The sequence below is a fragment of the Phocoena sinus genome, chromosome 7, assembly GCF_008692025.1.
Source record: "Phocoena sinus isolate mPhoSin1 chromosome 7, mPhoSin1.pri, whole genome shotgun sequence".
Lineage (NCBI taxonomy): Eukaryota > Metazoa > Chordata > Mammalia > Artiodactyla > Phocoenidae > Phocoena > Phocoena sinus.
The window spans coordinates 51,356,475-51,373,877 of record NC_045769.1 but is presented as its reverse complement, the minus strand read 5'-3'; positions in this window follow the sequence as shown (position 1 = coordinate 51,373,877).

The window sequence follows — 17,403 nt, the reverse complement described above, 5'->3', positions numbered from 1 at the left end:
ATTTGTGACAGAATGAAAGTTAAAAAAACACAATCAACATCTCATTATTATTATGAAAATGGTTTTGACCTCATGGATACCTGGAAAGATACCAGGGTCCCCAAGAGTCCCTAGATCATACTTCATGTCCTAATGACCGAAGTATTTAAAGATTATTTTTTCCTCAGTTATGTCCTGGAGAATGTGGCAAACTGCAGCCTATGGTTTTCTTGCTTCTGCAACTGACAAATTGATCAAGTAGAAACAAAATCAAATAAAATTTTTAGTGTTTACCTTTAAGAGTATAGAAAACCTCCAAGTATCCTGAAGGACCAAAGATCGTGTACAATAATTTTTCAAACAAAAATTCTATATGAAGTGAAGTCTTGCTCAATGCAAAGACAGTTTGCTTTCCCAGCATACTCTGGCAACTCACCTTACCTAATTAATAGTGGGTGACACTCTGCTGGCTCAGTGGCATTTTTATGAATTGAACAAAAACAATAATAATGGAGATAGGAGGAGACAGGCATAGTGACAGTATGCTTGTTACCATCAACTTGGTGGCGATCTACTCCTTAGCTTTGTAAATTAAAAAATTATTCAACTAATTAACATTGCTAATTAGTAAAGGAACAGGCATTGAAGAGAAAATTTTTTACAAGAAGTAGATTAGGTCTTTGGGATATAAATTGATCTTGATAAAGACTAACTCTTCAAATGCAAAATTTATGACAACAGAATTAAACAATTATATTTAATTGCAGAATATTGCTGATATCATTATGATGCTATAACACTTTCTTATAGGGCTTCCCTGGTGGCGCAGTGGTTGAGAGTCCGCCTGCTGATGCAGGGGACATGGGTTCGTGCCCCGGTCCGGGAAGTTCCCACATTCCGTGGAGTGGCTGGGCCCGTGAGCCATGGCCGCTGAGCCTGCGCGTCCGGAGCCTGTGCTCCGCAACGGGAGAAGCCAAAACAGTGAGAGGCCACGTACCGAAAAAATAAACAAACAAACAAAAACCCCAAAACCAAAAAATTCTCTTATAAGTGTAATAACTGCATTAAAGTATCCACTGCTATTAAGAGGGAATATATCAGATTTTTGTAGTCAGTTATGCCAAAAGAATTGTTCAATATAATACTAAGCTTTTGTTGAAAAGTCTATTATAGAAATTAAAACCTTTCAGTGGAGAACAGGATAGAAGCCTATATCAATATGTGAGAGGCTGTTGTTAGGTATGACAAGTCCCAAAGTTATCATCACCAGGTCAGGCACTTGCATCTAGACAGATAGGAACAGTGGTTCAGTGTTTAAAAATCTCAGAGGGCCTTTCATTGTCTTTCATAGTCTACTCCCTTCCCTGAAACCCTATTCCCTCATTTAGAGATAGAGAATGCTTGTCCTTTTTCTTTAGCATCTCCATTAAACATTGAGGAAGGTTCTCTGCATATTAGCATGCAACTGAAATTTTAATATTTTTATTTAATCTTGGTTTTGAGTATATTAATTTGGGCAAAAGGCACATTTGGTTCTGTTTGATGTTTTAAAATGTTGGGAGGGAAAAATGAATAACCCTGGAAACAGCATTTAATAAAGCAATTCTTAGGTATAAAATAAATTCACCAAGAAACAAGGAGTCATATAACTTGAAACTGGTTACAATGAGTAATATATTCCAAGATGACCAAAGTAAACTTTTCTGATTGAAAAAAAAGAAGTAACAAGATTATTTTTAAAACACCACACCCGTATTCTTTTGTTTGTTTTCTTGTCCCCACCACAGAATTTTAAAGGACACGTGGCTGCTAAAGCAAGCAGAAGTTGCACAAAACAAATAATGGTTCTCTCTTATCCACAGAAAAGTCTGGTTAATTAGAGACTAAGCAATGTTAGCAATATAAGAAAGACTGGGCCCTCAAAGCATTCTGATTTTACAATGGTAGTAGCAAATGAATATGAAAGAGTAAGCAGTGGTTTTAATGAGTCCCAGGGTTTACAGTACCAGAGGTAAGAGAAAATTCAGGTTTCTCCTCAAAGCAGAATGAGGACACTCAAACATAAATTTGGCAGTGAAAATGACAGCTTATGCACAGCAATCATTATGTGCGGGGAACTGTTTCTAAGTGCATCACTTCTACGATTGTTCACTTACTTCTTCACAACAATTATTCGAGGTAAGCACTAGTTTATGCCCCTTGTTACATCCAAATAACCCATGGGCCAAAGAAAAATTATAAGGGAAACTTAAAATATTTTTAACTGAATAAGAATGAAAACACAAGTGAGACACCACTAAAATGATAGCAGAAGAGGGACCAAGATGGGGACATAGGAGTCTCCTGAACTTCCCTCCTTCCACTAATGCACCAAATGTACAGCTACACATAGAGCAATTCCCTCTGAAAGAAATCCAGGAACTAGCTTAGTGACTCTGGCACATTAGTCAAATGAGAATGCACTCACAGTGAGATGGGTGAGAAAAGCTGAGACACATTCTTGCCACGAACCCCACTCAGCACAGCACCCCACAGTTAGGAGGGAAGCCCCAGCTTCCAGCTTCTCCCTGAGAAGTAAGAGGCTTGGACCACACATCTAGCACCACAACTTTTAAGATTCCCACCCAAGGGACGGGCCTTCAAGACACCTGGCTCTTGAGGGCCTAAGGGGCCTGCATCCATGAGATTCTTGGAACTGAGGCAAACAAAGAAACAGTTCTTAAAGGGTGCACAAATGTTTGACACAGCTATCCCCCTGGGGCTGAGTGCAAAGGGAGTGGGCAGGGATGCCCACCTCTCCTGACTAAATCCAACAATAAAAACAGGTCACCAGGATCTCTCTGGAAAAAGCTTCTGGAGCTCCACCTTTTCCACCTGCTGCCTGAGGGATGGGGCCCTAAATTGCCTGGCTCTGACAGCCAACATGATTTGTAATCACAAGTCCTACAGGATTATAAACAAAGAAACAATTTTTAACAGGCGTGGGCATGAGCACTGGCCAGAGCTATCCCTCTACAGCTCAATACAGAGGGAGCAGGTAAAAATGCCCATTTCCCATTCTCTCCCTGAAAGGAGTCTTGACTGCATACTTCACAAGCTGCTGCATAAAGGTCCAACTTCCAATTTAACATGTATCTAGGGACTGGCTATGATCTTCCACAGAGACTGGGGAGCTGGTGGGCACACCTTTCACCTTCTCACAGAGCTTGCATGCATGGGTCCCACAGGACAATAACAAAAAAAGAAGCAGTTTTTAAATGATACAGAAGCAACCCCACAGCCATACACCTGGGACATGACAGACATAGATAGAAAATTTCAGCCAACAGGAGCAGAGTGCACATTCCCCTTATACACAGATCATGCTCCAGGATAGATCATATGTTCGTCCAAAAAAAAGTCTTAATAAATTTAAGAAGATTGAAGTCATATCAAGCATCTTTTCCAACCACAGTGGTATAAAACCAGAAAACACTTACAAGAATAAAACTGGAAAATTCACAAATATATGGAGATTAAACAACATACTCCTAAACAGCCAATGGGTCAAAAAAGAATTCAAAAGAGAAATCAAGAAAGACCTTGAGACAAATGAAAATGGTATTACAACATACCAGAACTTATGGGATGCCACAAAAGCAGTTCTAAGAGGGAAGTTTATAGTAACAAATGCTTACTGTATGAGAAAAGAAAGATTTCAACTAAATAACCTAACTTGACACCTCAAAGAACTAGAAAAAGAACAAACTAAGCCCAAAGTTCATAGAAGGAAAGAAATAACCAATATCAGAGTGGAAATAAATGAAACGGAGCCTGAAAAGAACAATAAGACTGAAATCTGGTTTTTCAAAAAGATAAAAAAAATACCCAAGCCTTCAGCTAGACTTGGCAAGAAAAAAAGAAATAGGATTCAAATAAAATTATAAATGAAAGAGATGTTACAACTGATAACACAGAAATACAAAGAATTCTAAGAGCCTACTGTGAACAATCACTTGCCAAAAAATTAGATAACCTAGAAGAAATAAATTCCTAGAAACATACAACCTACCAAGACAAATCATGAAGAAATAGAAAATCTGAACAAACTCATTACTAGTAAGGAAGTTGAATCAGTAATCAAAACCCTCCCAACGAAGAAAAGCCCAGGACCAGATACCTTCACAGGTGAATTCTACCAAGTGTTCTAAGAAGAATTAACACCAGTCCTTCTCAGACTCTTCCAAAAAGTTAAAGAGAAAGGAACATTTCCAAAATCATTTTACAAGACATTTTAACCTCATACAAAGCCAGATATGGACACTACCAGAAAAGAAAATTACAGGTCAATATCAATATCACTGATGAATATAGATGCAAGGATTTCAGCAAAATATTACCACATCAAATTCAGCAATACATTAAAGGGATCATACAGCATGATTAAGTGAGATTTTTTTCCCTTGGGTGCATGGATGTTTCAACATATGAAAATTAATAAATTTGATATACCACATTAACAAAATAAAAGATAAAAATCATATCATCACCCCCAATAGATCTGACAAAATTCCACATTCTATCTTGATAAAAACTCACAACAAATTAGATGTAGAAGGAACATACCTCAAAATAATAAAGGTCGTATATGACAAGCACACAGCTAATATTATACTCAGTGGTGAAAAGCTAAAACCTTTTTCTCTCAAATCAGGAAGAAGACACTCTCACCACTTTTATTCAACACGCTAGAAATCCTAGTCAGAGCAAATAGGCAAGAAAAAGAAATAAAAGCATCCAAATTCAAGAGGAAAAAGTAAAATTGTCTCTATTTGCAGATGACATGATAGCTTATATAGAAAATCCTAAAGACTCTGCCCAAAAGCTATTAGAACTAATAAATTCAGTAAGTTTGCAGAATACAAAATCAAGATACAAAAATCAGTTGTTTTATACTCTAACAACATATAACAACGTGTATCAGAAAAATTAAGAAAACAATCTCATTTACAAATGCATTAAGAGGAATAAAATACCTAGGAATAAATTTAACCAATGAGGTGAAAGATCTGTACCCTGTACCTTTCACCATACACGAAAATCAACTCAAAATGGATTAAAAAGTTGAACATGAGATCTGAAGCCATAAGACTCCTAGAAGAAAACATAGGCAGTAAGCTCCCTGACATAGGTCTTGGTGATAATTTTTTAGATTTGACACCAGAAACAGACAACTGCAAGAACAAACAAGTGAGACTATATCAAATTAAAAAGCTCTGCACAGCGAGGGAAACGATCAACAAAATGAAAAGGCAGCCTACTGAATGTGAGAAAATATTTGCAAACCACAGCTCTGATAAAGAGTTAATATCTAAAATATACAAAGAACTCATACAATTCATTATCAAAATCAATAATAATAATAACACAATTATAAAATGGGCAAAGACCTAAATAGACATTTTTCCAAAGAAGACATACAGATGGCCAACAGGTACATGAAAAGGTGCTCAACATCACTAATCATCAGGGAAATGCAAATCAAAACCAATGAGGTATCATCTCACTCTTGTTAGTATGTCTATTATCAAAAAGATGAGAAATTTTGGCAAGGATATGGAAGAAAGGGAATCATTGCATACTGCTGGTGAGAATGTAAATTGATACAGCCACTATGGAAAACAGTACAGAGGTTACTCAAAAAGTCAAAAATAGAATTACCATATGATCCAGCAATCCCACTTCTGAATATATGTCCAAAGGAAATGAAATCATTACTCAAAAAGATATTTGTACTCTTGTGCTGCACCCCGCAGGCCTGCAAGTCCTGTGTTTGCACAGCTTCAAGACCGAAGAAAGAGCCCAGAGTCAGCAACAGAGACGTCAACAGTTTAATGGATGGAGTAACTTACACGTCTGAAACACTGTCCTGGAGCGACACCCCACTGTGCGCGGCAGGACATGGTGGTAGTCTTCGCTCCCGCTCCCGGGGGGAAGGGGAGATTATCAGTATAGGGGAATTGGCGTCAGGTGGGCTCAGCAGTCAGCAGGGAAACCAGCAGAGGGGCACACCCCTTATCCCCCTTTGATAAGAACAATCACTAGCTGGGGCCTGGGGCAAGTACGTAGGAAGGTCAGTCTGTGGGTAAGATGTAGGTAAAGCAGGCACTCATCAGGCGGGGGAATGTACAAAGAGCAAGAGAACAGCCATCTTGAGTGGCCTGACCATCCAACTCTTCTGTTCATTTCAGTATTATTCTGGAAACAACCTAAGTGTCAACAGATGAATGGATAAGGAAAACATGATAGATAGAAGATAGGTAGATAATAGCTAGCTAGCTAGCTAAATAAATAGATAATAGATAGATGTATACACACACACACTAGAATATTATTCAGCTTTAAAAAAGAAGAAAATCCTGCCATTTGAAGCAACATGGGTAAATCTGGAGAACACTAAGCTAAGCGAAATAAGCCAGACACAGAAGGACAAATACTGTATTGTATCACTTCTATGTAGAATCTAAAAAAAAAATAGTCAGACTCATAGAAACAGAGAGTAGAATGGTGGTTAATCTAAAGCCTAGATTAAATGATGGCTTCCAGTTGATGAGGTCAAAATGTCAGAATTTTCTTGGCATACTGTAGAGGAAGAAGTCTAAAGTCTCAGGAAAAAGGGTAAGTTGGAATGGATCTATTATGCTCTGCCACTCCCAAACCATCCCTTCAGGAGGACCAAAAGAACATTACTTTCACCAAAGTATTAATAAATGCACTGGGAAGAGGCAGCAGCATCCTCAAAGAGCTCTGTGGTGGCTACATTCTATAGGTCAGAAATGGTTGTGGGGAATGCTGCAGTAGAAATGAGTTGCTTGATCTCATTGAGAATAAGATCCCAGAATTGTAGAAGCCAGGTGGTACGGTTCAACTGGCAGCAATCGAAGGGTGCAATTATTAAAGAGATGGAATGAAAATCAAAGTATTTTGACCGCATTGATCTGTAGCAAATGGCTAATTGACTATAGGGTCCCAATGAATAAGAAAGATAGGCACCTACTAAGGTGCTGTTTGACATTTATAGAAGGAAAACTTCTGGGTCTACAGGGCAGAAAAGTAACTCAAGTCACCATAGCTGGAATTCACAGACTGTTACCTGGATCCCAGACCTAACCAGTTCCCAAATGTAGAGTCCCTCAATTGAGAGAGATGCCGGCAAGGTGACAACAGGAACATACTGTGATTTTTCCCCTTGGGCCTTCCCCAGGGGAGCCAGTGCCCTTTTGTGAGACTGACACTGGCCTTGCAAAAGGGAAATAGCTAGATCTTCTGGGAATTTTTCAGATACTAGTTCTGAGTTTTTGCTGATCCCTGGAAACTCAACATGTCACCATGATCCACTAAGCAAGGTAGGACTCAATGCAGTTTTGGCCTGAGTCTAATAGTAGGCCCAAGAGGATGTGAACCCATCCTGTGGTTATTTCCCCGGTCCTAGATTGTATAGTATAAATAGATATGCTTAGTAACTGGCAGAATCCCAAGAATTGGTTCCTTGAGGGGGAGGTAGGGCTTTTATGATAGAAAGGGCCAAATGGAAGCATCTGAAACTGTTGCACACAGACACAAAGAAAGCAAGCCAAAAGCAAGATCACATCTCTGGGTGAATTTCAAACATTAATACCACCATTAAAGGCCTGAGATATGCAGGGTCAGTGATTCCTAATATATCCTCATTTAACTTGCCTTTTTGGCTGGGTCAAAAGTCACTGACTCTCAGAGAATAAAATGGTGATGCCAAAGGAAGTTACATTTTCAGCTAAGTTTTCTTAGCTGAAAAAATCTAGCACAATCTTTGGCACATGGTGTGCAGCTGTTAACCTGTTAAATGCTTTTTTTTTCAGTTGGATAAGAGAAAAGAGAAGCAATTTGCATGTACCTGGCACCAACAACAATATATTTTTATTACCTTATTCCAGGGCTATGTCAAACCTCTTATTGTCATAATATGCTTTAGAGGGTCCTTGATCATCCCAATATCCTAAAGACTATCATACTGATCCACTATATTAATGTGGAACAGATAAGTAGGATGTACCAAGCCTTACTAAGGCATACATATGCCAGAGATTAGGAGATACATTTCAGGATTGGCTACTCTGGTAAAATTACTAGTGGCCCAGTGGTCTAGGACAGGTTGAAATATTTCTTTTAAAGTGTATAATGGTATGAGTTAATATAAGTTATAATGGTATAAGTGGTATAAATGGTAAAATTATATGAGTTGCTGCACCTACCATGAAGGAAGAAGTTAAACATTTGGTGGCTCCTTGAATTTTGCAGGAAATATTTACAATAGTTGGGTGTGTTACTCCAACTCATTTACCAATTAATTCATGAGACTGGACAGTTTTAGACGGACCTGACTTAAGAAAGGGTCTGAAATAAGTAGATCTACACTGTGATGCAAATGGTCATGTTACTTGGAACTTATGACCAGCAGACCCAATGATATTGAAAGTGCCTTTGGCAGACAGAGATACTATAAGGTGCTTCTGATATGCCCCAATAGAAGATGCACAGCCTAGGGTTTTAGAGTTTTGTTATATGACAATGATGTCCTCTTGTAACAAATATTATCAACGTGAAATTAGCTCTCAGTTTTCCCCTAGACCCTGGTAAATACTGAATGCCTGACCCTGGGCTACCAAGTAAACTGAATCACAAACTGAGTGTTATCTGATCCACCAAACATAAATCAATTTCTCTGGGATGTAGGACTTCCCCTGTTGCCACCACACTCTCCCACCTTTCATAGAGCTAAGAATGAATGCATGTGTAATAAGAATGATAAGTGTAGTGTCCACACAACAGAGTGTCTGTGCCCAGAAGTGCAATATTTCAAGGGACAAGGTAGAGGATGGGCATGACCCTGGTTGTGTGGCCACAACAGTGGATCAGGATATAGCAGTGCCTCTGGGTTGGTGTCCATCCACCCACTGGCACAGGATGCAATCTGGGCTTCCTAACTGATTGATCAAGTCAGGGTGGAGGGAAAAGGAGTGATCGTGGGAAGTCATATCTAGGCTTGGGTCTTGCACTGTATTTGCTGCACTCCAGAAGATTCCATGCCCCCTTCTGGATTGCTAGAAGATAGCTAAGAACAGATAGACCCCTGAGGAGATGTACCTAAAACAGATATAGCATTAGGCATGTGGCCCAGTCTGCCAATGGGATGATGAACAGCAGACTGATGAAATTTGTCCTTTACAGAGACCTATCCCAGCATTTTACTGCCACACACTCTGCAGGTGATATGTGCATGGAATAGCCTATGCTAGGAGGCCCAGCTTAATATCTTCTGGGCCCTGAAATATAATCCAGTGTCTGATTGGAGGGTCTCTGGACAACCCAAGAGTCAACAGCATCATACCTCCAATGTTGCAACCATGTGTATGAGCGTCTGCAACTGGACAGCCAATGCCTCTGCTTTAATACACGAATCATCAGACGACTCTGGGGTGATGATGGGCTGGGACTGGTTAGCAACTACCTAGAGGACACATACCTTACCAGACAAACCATTTTATTATTTAAATGTCATAGGAGGGGATATAATTTTTGGTTCCTCCCTGTTCTCATCTTCCAGATGGTCTGGGCCCTCCCCTAATATTCCCTTTATCTCACACACTAAGCACGCAGTCTGTTTTTTAAAGGAAGGGCTCCCTACGCCCTAATTATTTCCATAGAACATAGTTGGGGACACCTTCAAAGTTATTCCGCTTGGCCCCTTTATTTAGATGCCATAACTTCATAGTCTTCCAAGAGGCAGCCTCGTGGTGGAGGTCCACCCAGCAGTTCTTTCAGTTCACTTGGTCTGATTTAAGGTTATCACTGTCATGGGATCGGGGTGGGGGGGTGTGTGTGGATGATCACATCATAAAGGGTCACATACTTTATACTTCCCCCCCTTTTCTTGCTCTACATAGTGCCCCAACAACATTCTCTGTCTCATGCTACCTAATCTTGACAGAACACGTGACACCTAATCTTGACATGGTTACGTGACAACCTACATTGCTCTGATTATAGGAAGTGGATTAGGGAAATGGTTCATTTATTTGGTCTTACTTTAGCTAAAATTCTTTGCCCATTCCACTCATCAGAATGTTCAACTAGTAGTTTCACCTCCGGTTCCAGTTCACACTTCCTCTTCTGCTTCACCTCCGTGTAACTCCCTCTCAGGCCTTAATAACAACTATGGAATATTGACAATCTGTATCTCACCAGGGCTTAACATTCTTAGCAAATTTATTGCTTTAGAAACATGGGACTTCCAAGGACTAGTTCCTGCAACCAGTTGGTAATTATCCATCCCAGTCCTTGAAGCTAGTCATGATGCCCTGTTTGGGCTTTTCCTACTTCCACAGTAGGTCTTTGATCTGTGGTGCCTTGGTATGCTGGGACAGATGCCCTACTTTTGGGGCCAATTGTTAAGCGAACAACATCAAACACTCCAGGCCTGTATAAAATTCCTAAGAAAGAAGTAGTAGGTGTACAGGTCCCCCATTGCCTATCACAACCTGGCTAGGACCCCCAGGCGTCTGGAAGGCCAGACATTAGACTCAGAAGGAGCATCCGGGCCCTAGTGCTGTGGGGATTTTGACTAGATAAACACTAGCCCCTCTCTGTCATGATCAGCATTCTGGATCTAAACCTTGTGGTTGCTGTTGTTGGATCAGTGGCTTGATCTATCACCTGAGAATTCTACCAGCACTGAGGTCCATAAACACTCAGCTATGACTTATTTCCATGGGAAATCATGGAGAAGAAGCGAAAGGTCAAATTCCTTTCTGAGAAGAGAGCCTGCAAGGAATAAGTCTCAGACAAGTTTATTCTAAACTTTCACTCTGCTTTATTCCTTTGTGTATTTTCAACATACACATTTAAAGTCCTTTTTGTAATGCTTAGATTTCCCATTTCCTCTAGTGTAAAATCTTCCCCTTTTTTTGATCTAATTGGCTCTTTCATAGGAAAAAAAAGTTTCTGACTGCAACAAAATGTATAAGGTTATCTCTCTCACAACAGAATAAGTATATTATATCATGATGTAGAATACTGTTGTTTCCTTTCATTTACTCCTTCTCCACCTCTTATTTTAAATTAGGTTTTTTAGAAGAAGAAATAAACCCATTTCTCATATATATCTTATAGCTGATGTCTTAACTATACAAGCCCCAGACTTAAAATTCTTGATGAGAGCTCATCTTTCTTGGAAGTTTTCTTCCATTTTTGCCCCTTCCCCTAGTACTATTTTGTATTTGTATATGCTCCAGAACCTGCTCCACATTGGTAGGTTAGCACCTCCCAGGGCTCCTGTCCTATATGGATGGTACAATTCTGAGCCCTACTCCAGAAATGCGGCATATTCCCCTTCTCAATCTTATGCAGTTAGCTCTGCTGACATTGCCATCAGAAATTAGGAAGTTCATTTATCACTGTAAATTCCAGGAAGGAATGCAAATCCATTTGTTCCTGAGCAGGCAATGCAGTCCCATCTTTTGGTTTTGTGATGAGAGAAGTTTTACCAACAGAAACCCTCAGTAATTGCTGGTAGAAATGCATAATGGTACAGCCACTTTGAAAAACTGTTTGCCAGTTTCTTTAAAAAATAAGTATCAATATATACTTACCATACAACCCAGCAATCACATTTCTGGGAATTTATTCCAGAGAAATTTACATTTACATACACACACAAAAACTACACACAAATATTCATGGCATCTCATTTGCAAAGGTCCAAAACTGGAAACAACCAAAACGTTCTACAATAGATGAATGGTTAAACGTACCATGGAATACTGTTCAGAAATAAAACTAATGGAACAAACTATTAACACCTGCAACAACTTGAATGAATCTCAAGGGTTTTAGGCTGAGTGAAAATCAAATCTCAAAATGGCAAAATTATAAAGATGGAAATATGGTTGTCAGGGGTTAGGGGTGATATGACGTGGGGGGGGGTAATCTCGTGACTAAATGGGTAGCATAAAGGAGACCTCTGTGTGGTGATGGAATAGTTCTGTATCTTGAGTGACACCAAGGGCACCAAACTATGCAAACATTGCATCAATGTCAATTTACTTGTCTTGATATTGTACTATAATTACATAAAATATAACCATTGGGGAAAATTGGATGAAGGCTTCACAGGGCATCTATGTATTTTCTTTTTTAACTTCCTGTGAACGTACCACGATTTTTAAATAAAAAGCTAAACAAAAAGAAATAAACTTAATAGCTCTGTATCTTTTTTTAAATTGAATTCAAAGTTAAAAACCGTCCCGCAAATAAAATCCTAGACTCAGATAGCTTCTTTGGTGAATTGTACCAAATACTCAAGGAAGAAGTAATACCAATTCTACACAAACTCTTCCAGAAAATTGAAAAGGAGTGAATACATCCCAGCTCATTCTATGAGCCCAGCATTACACTGATGCCAAAACCAAACTAAGACATTATGAGAACAGAAAACTGCAAACCAATATCCCTCATGAAAGAGAAGCGAAAATCCTAAACAAATTTCAGAAAATCAAATCCAACAATATATTAAGAGGAACTGTATTATGACCAAGTGAATTTATCCAAGGAATGCAAGGACAGTTTAGCATTCAAAAATCAATCAACTTAATTCACTATATTAACAAACTGGGGAGAAAAAAACCCAAACATGATCATCTCAATAAATATAAACAATTCGCTTGAGAAAATTCAACATCCATTCCTAATAAAGCCTCTCAGCAAGCTAAGAAGAGAACAGAATTTTCTTAACTTGGTAAAAGTCATCTACCAAAAAAAATATAGCTAACATCTTACCTAATGGTGGAACACTGAATGCTTTCCCCCTAAGATTAAAAACAATCTGTTCAACACTTCTACTCAGCATTGTACTGAGGTTCTAGTCACTACAATAAAGCAAGAAAAAGGCATAAAAAGCATTGGTTGGAAAGAAGAAATAAAATTGTCTTAATTCGTACACAACATATTTTTCAAAGAAAATCCAGTGTAACCTACAAAAAAACCTACCATAGTCAATTTAATGATGTTGCAGGATATAAGTAAAAATAATTGTGTTACTGTATACTCACAATGAATAAAAAATACTGAAAAATATAAATTATAAAATTTATAATAGCATCATAAGATAAAGTTCAGAATCATTTCTCTCAGAACTTTGAGGAAAAATGCCTTCTTGTATTTAGTTTGCCTTTAATCTGAATATCATATATGCTTTCTTTCTTTGGAAGCATTTATCATTTTGTTCCTTCCTTTGAGGTTCTGGTTTTATCACAAAATATGTTTTTCATTCACCCTGTTCAACACAGTGTGTCCTATTAATCTGAAAAGTTGAGTCTCCTACTGTAGGAAATATGTCTGAAATTTCTTACATTGCATTTGCTCTCTCATCTCTTCTTGGAATCTCTGTAAGAGTTCCCAACTTCTCAAATCAATGGATCCATCTTTGTGTCCTACATTCCTAGAGAATTCCTCATTTGATCTTCTAGCTTGCTGGTTTTCTGTAAACATCCCTCTACTCGGTCCATCTTTGAGATTTTTATTTTAATGATTATACTTTGCATTTGCATTTGCATTGAATTTGCTTCTTTGTTATAACAACCTGTCCTGGTCTCCAAGTTTTTTTTTTTTTTTTTGAGGGGGACAGGGCAGACAAGAGGATGAGGGTTGTACTTTTATCAGTATATTTCTTTACAAATTCTATAACATTGCTGTTCTTTTTTTGTTTTTAATTTATTTATTTTTGGCTGTGTTGGGCCTTCGTTGCTGCGCATGGGCTTTCTCTAGTTGCGGCGAGCAGGGGCTACTTTTTCTTGCAGTGTGTGGGCTTCTCATTGCAGTGGCTTCTCTTGTTGCGGAGCACAGGCTTTAGGTGCACAGGCTTCAGTAGTTGTGGCTCACGGGTTCTAGACCGCAGGCTCAGTAGTTGTGGCACATGGGCTTAGTTGCTCCACGGCACGTGGGACCTTCCCGGACCAGGGCTCAAACCTGTGTCACCTGCATTGGCAGGAGGATTCTTAAGCACTGTGCCACCAGAGAAGTCCCAACGTTGCTGTTCTTAATTCACATATTAAATTTATTCATCTATTCCTTCAACAAATACTAAAATCTACTCTTTAACAGATACCTCTAGAATATCATAGGCAAAGCAGACAATATTCCATGTAGCTGACATTCTAGTAACATAAGTAAAGTTGAATTTTTTATAATTATTTTTTGGTAAAAATAGTTGAAAAATTTCCTCCCTGCTCCTACCCCCAAAAGATCACCTGTGTTCCTCCTGGGATGCACATAGCCCACTTTGTGTGCACTATTAACTCCACTTTTTAAAAATAATTAATTAATTTATTTATGGCCTCGTTGGGTCTTTGTTGCTGCACATGGGCTTTCTCTAGTTGCAGCGAGCGGAGGCTACTCTTGGTTGTGGTGCATGGGCTTCTCACTGGGGTGGCTTCTCTTGTTGTGGACCATGGGCTCTAGGTGCAAGGTCTTCAGTAGTTGTGACATGCAGGCTCAGTTGTTGTGGCTTGCAGGCTCTAGAGCTCAGGCTCAGTAGTTGTGGTGCATGGGCTTAGTTGCTCCGCAGCATGTGGGATATTCCTGGACCAGGGCCTGAACCTGTGTCCCTTGCATTGGCAGGTGGATTCTTAAGCATTGTACCACCAGGGAAGTCCCCCATCTTTTGTTAGTTGTATTTTTATTTGTTTTGGGTTTTTTTCTTAGTTTTGTGCCTTCTTTGTTGAGTTGATCTTGAAATTTTGGTGATTCTTAGTTATGCTATCTTTGTTTTTACAACTCTTCTTGATAGCTTATATGTATATGCTATTCCCATGTACGATAGGATCTCCTTTGTGTTCATGAAGGAAGGGAAAATGTGCTGCTGAGAGGAATGTGACGTTCATTAATTTTCTGAGTATGTCTTCTTCTCCTCCCTCCTAGCAAACCAGGACCTTTCCCTGACATCTTGAAAAATCTCATGCCTTCACTGTACCTGTCTGGCAGCAGATGCCTCCACAGGGTACTGCTTGATTGGTTGGAAGAGAGTGATTAGAAGAGGCTGTGCAAAAAAGAGTTAACATAGCAAACCTGAGACTGCTCTCCTTGGAAAGTCTTGCTGGGAAGCTGGTCTTTGTCTGGGGTCTGGGAACTTGGCTGGTAAACAGTTTCCTGGTACAAAACTTTCCTTAAATAATAAAAATGACTCACTGTACCTAAACTCTAAAACAATGTCATTTGTGTGGAACATTTACTTTCCTTCTGATGGTCGGTCTACAATTTTGGTGCCTACTGAGCAGAGGATGCCTACCTGCCCAGTTGCCAATAAAAACCTTAGCCACTTAGTCTCTAATGAGCTTCCCTTGTACACAACCCTTTGCATGTGTTGTCACAACTCGTTGCTGGAAGTGTGCATCCCGTGAACCCTACTGGGAGAGGACTCTTGGAAGTTACCTGGTTTTCTCCAGACTCTGCTCATGCATTTTTCCCCTTTACTGTTTCTGCTTTGTATTCTTTCCCTATAGTAAATCTTAGCCATGAGTGCAATTACATTCTCAGTCAGATGGGTCATTCTAGTGAATCATAAAACTTGGGGATGGCCTTGAGTATGCCCAATACAGGGGCTCACCTGCATAGCTACCCTAAATTCAGTGCTTCAACCAACCAACATCTCCATGTCCTTTCATTCTCATGTCATTCTCTTCTTAATAACATCCAGAGCCATTCTCACATTTTGCAGCATTCTTCTCCTTTGGGCTTTGCTCAGTGATTTCTTCTGTTAACTTAACACCTCCTGTCTTCCACATTTCAGGGACCCCTCAAAATTTCTGGTCCATTGAGGGCACTTGTTGTTCTGCAGCAATGATTTGGACATTTTTAAATAAACATCTCTATCATCTCTAAAGATTTGGGATGTGGTAGACTGTCAAGCACATTTTATCAGTTTATATTCCAATCTCCTGGTCCCCCTTTTTCTTTTCTTTTTTTTTTTGTTTTTGGCCATGCCACGTGGCTTGTGGGATCTTAGTTCCTTGACCAGGGATTGAAAACCCTAGCCACTCCAGTGAAAGTGCTGAGTCCTAACCACTGGGCTGCCAGGGAATTCTACCCCCATATTTTAATCGAGTAAAATAGAAAGAAAAAATATTTCATTAGGACTGTCAACCTATATTTGCTTTTTGTTTGCTTTCAATTCAACTTACCAATTATTTATTTAGGAATTAGTGCCAAGAGAAGCCAATGTATACAAAATATATATACAGATATGTGTATATATACATATGTATATTTATATGTTATACATTTTATGTATGCTTTATTGTGACTTTTTTGTTTAAGTATTTAATTACTACATAACTTTTTTAACACTAAAAACTGTAGTGTCAAAAAATTGGGATATAGGGAAATAAGCATAAAATAAAATAAGCTTAAAAGAAAGGTCAGTTGTAGGTAAAAGGAGACCTGTTTATTGGAGATTAAAATGTGAAATTATAATTATCATAGGAATATAAGCAACTGAAAATTCAGCTGAATTTAACACACATAATGAATGTCAATTCTATCAGTAGGTGCTGTAGGTGATTTTAAGACATCAACCAATTTGTCTTTACAAATAAGGTCTGATCTAATAGACTATTACAATTTACCCCCAAAGTCAAGCACTTGTGATAGGTTATTATGAAAAAAAAACTATGAAAATAACACCTTATTAAATAAAAGCTATCAAAAATACTTCAGTTAATTAACTGATTATGGACTCCAGATCAGGACTGCCCAGGTTGGAATCCAGCTTCTACCACTTACCAACTGTGCAACAGTGGGCAAGTAGCTTAACCTCTCTTAGCCTCAGTTTCCTCACCTGTAAAACTGACATAATGATTGCACTTACCTCATAGAGTTGTTATGACAACTGAATGTGTTAATGTAAGTAAAGTGCTTGATATAGTGCCTGGGACATATAATGTATATTAAGTTTCAGTTACTATGATTATGATTATCATTTCATACTGGCTAAGAAATCAAAAAACACAGGTAGTAGTCCCATTACATTCATTTACGTTTGAGTAATGAATATTTTGACTCATCTGAGTCTTTAGGCAAGTCACTCATCAACATTCCTGGGCCTCCATTTCCTCCCTTATGAATTTAAGAAGTAAACTTTACAACCTCAAAGACTCTACCTGGTTCTAAAATTCCAAATTTATTAAAGAAATTTTTAAAATTTAGAAACACCTATACTGTCCTCTCATTCTACTCTGTACACTTGAGCCCAAAACTGAGTCCCTCTGGAATACATTGTTTGTATCACTCATTCAACATTTACTATTTTTCTACATGTGAATGTATGTTCTTCATGCCTCTCCTCCCAGGACAGAC